This window comes from Anomaloglossus baeobatrachus, chromosome 1, assembly GCF_048569485.1.
Source record: "Anomaloglossus baeobatrachus isolate aAnoBae1 chromosome 1, aAnoBae1.hap1, whole genome shotgun sequence".
Lineage (NCBI taxonomy): Eukaryota > Metazoa > Chordata > Amphibia > Anura > Aromobatidae > Anomaloglossus > Anomaloglossus baeobatrachus.
In genome coordinates this window covers 417,169,502-417,172,179 of record NC_134353.1, presented here as the reverse complement: position 1 = coordinate 417,172,179, position 2,678 = coordinate 417,169,502, and positions in this window count along the sequence as shown.

Below are 2,678 nucleotides of genomic sequence, written 5' to 3'. Positions count from 1 at the left end.
TTCAAAACATAGAGAGAAGGAGAAGACATACAAAGTGGCACATGTGTACCAACTGACACATAATGGGAAGGCAAACTACCTGGAATGCAGAAAGAGTATTCTGATACTTTACTGAGAAATTCCCAGTGGCCTCAGGGTGACATGACTGCTATGAGCAAAATATATGAGAACCAGGGGTTACAGACAGGATAAGAAACCAGTATAAGGTACAGGTGATATAGTGGATAATGTATCCGTATTACCTTAGTGTTGTTCAAGAAAGAATATATATAGACTGGATCATGGGATGAAAAAATCCTTATGGCGTTCTATAAGAGACCCTATAGGAAAATATATGATTAATAGTATTCAATCATATATAAGAGATATCAGTAGCAGGCTAATGCAGGCACATACCTGAAGGTATTAGAGACTGGAAAAAGTTGACAAGCCATATGTGGTGAATCTAAATAAAACCAATGAAAGGGGTGAATAATCAAATCTATTGCACCAAAAGCTCTCAAGTAAGAACTACACATACCTTGCATTGGTGGTATAGGGTATAGGCCCCAGGGAGATGTGCATCGTGCGGTGGTGGCGTATTCTTATATAGTGGGAGCAGTGTGGCGTCCACCGTCCCACTTCCTGGATGGTGGAACGCAGTTTGAGCCGGTGGAGCGCACGCCGCGCTTGCGCAGTACAGAATTCTGCACCGCGCATGCGCGAGAAGCGCAGCACAAGCCAGAAGGAAGGGGGCGTCACGTTAGGCGTGTGTGTGTCCACTGGGAGTGAAGGATGACAAGGGATTGGCCCGTGGATCGCACGGAGCGCGCGCACGGCGCCAGCTAGTAGCACAGTGCACGCGCCGGGCACGAAGCACGGGCCAAGGTGGAAGATGCAAAAAGGGTGGCATATAAAACGTGGATTTCACCCCTTTCATTGGTTTTATTTAGATTCACCACATATGGCTTGTCAGCTTTCTCCAGTCTCTAATACCTTCAGGTATGTGCCTGTACCAGCCTGCTACTGATATCTCTTATATATGATTGAATACTATTAATCATATATTTTCCATAGGGTCTCTTATAGAACCCCATAAGGATTTTTTCATCCCATGATCCAGTCTATATATATTCTTTCTTGAACAACACTAAGGTAATACGGATACATTATCCACTATATCACCTGTACCTTATACTGGTTTCTTATCCTGTCTGTAACCCCTGGTTCTCATATATTTTGCTTATAGCAGTCATGTCACCCTGAGGCCACTGGGAATTTCTCAGTAAAGTATCAGAATACTCTTTCTGCATTCCAGGTAGTTTGCCTTCCCATTATGTGTCAGTTGGTACACATGTGCCACTTTGTATGTCTTCTCCTTCTCTCTATGTTTTGAAATATTACTTTGATACAAGTATTTGTGCCTCTTTTGCTCAGAACATTCCCTTGTCTTCTGAGGCAACTGAGAAACTTTCAGTGAAGGAAACACGATACTCCTCCCCAGTGGCGTAGCTAGGGTTTCAGCTCAGGAGGGGGCAAAACATCTGAGTGGGCCCCTTACCAGGTAACTATGATGGCGCAGACTAATCGTGGGTATATAGTGGAACCTCGGCAGATGACACTGATATTTCCGCTATATGGTGACTATATAGTGGTAGATATCGGTGCTGCAGCACATACAAGAGATCACAGGGCAGTTATAGGCTATGTGCGCACGTGTGCGTAATTCATGCAGTTACGCTGCGCTTTGTAGCGCAGCGTAACTGCATGCGTCCTGCGTCCCCTGCACAGTCTATGGAGATTGTGCAGGGGCCGTGCGCACGTGGCGTTTAAGAGCGCAGCGCTTCGGCTGCTGCCCGAAGTGCTGCGTTCAAGAAGTGACATGTCACTTCTTCCGTGCACTTTGCCGGCAGCCCCTGCTCTGTCTATGGCAGGAGCTGCAGGCAGAGCGCATGGAATCGGCTTTTTTTTTTTTCTACGGACATTTTCTGCAGCGATTTGAAGCGCACATGTGCTCTTCAGATCGCTGCAGAAAATTCTGCAGGGCTAGTACGCAACGTGCGCACATAGCCATAGATGGTGACTTACTGCTGACGTTCTTTCGGATGGAATTGTTCACCTTTTCCGTCTTTTCCATCTGGCCCAGACCGACATGACAACTTCTTCCAGCCACAACTCATCTACAGAAATTACCACAAAGACACTTGACTCCTCACACTTCCGGCCCCGAACCCCATCTAATCCCAACCTGCAAGAACTCCTCATCCTGCCGTCACCCCAATACTGAGCCGCTGCTGCCGTGTGTGTCCCTATTACTGCTCCTGCTGTGTGCACAAAAACCGACTCTTACTGCCACACATAGTAATGCCACCACTGTGCCCCCACATAATGCCCCCACTGTGCCCCCACATAGTAATGCCACCACTGTGCCCCCACATAATGCCACCACTGTGCCCCCACTGTGCCCCCACATAATGCCCCCACTGTGCCCCCACATAGTAATGCCACCACTGTGCCCCCACATAATGCCCCCACATAGTTATGCCACCACTGTGCCCCCACATAATGCCCCCACTGTGCCCCCACATAGTAATGCCACCACTGTGCCCCCACATAATGCCCCCACATAGTAATGCCACCACTGTGCCCCCACATAATGCCCCCACTGTGCCCCCACATAGTAATGCCACCACTGTGCC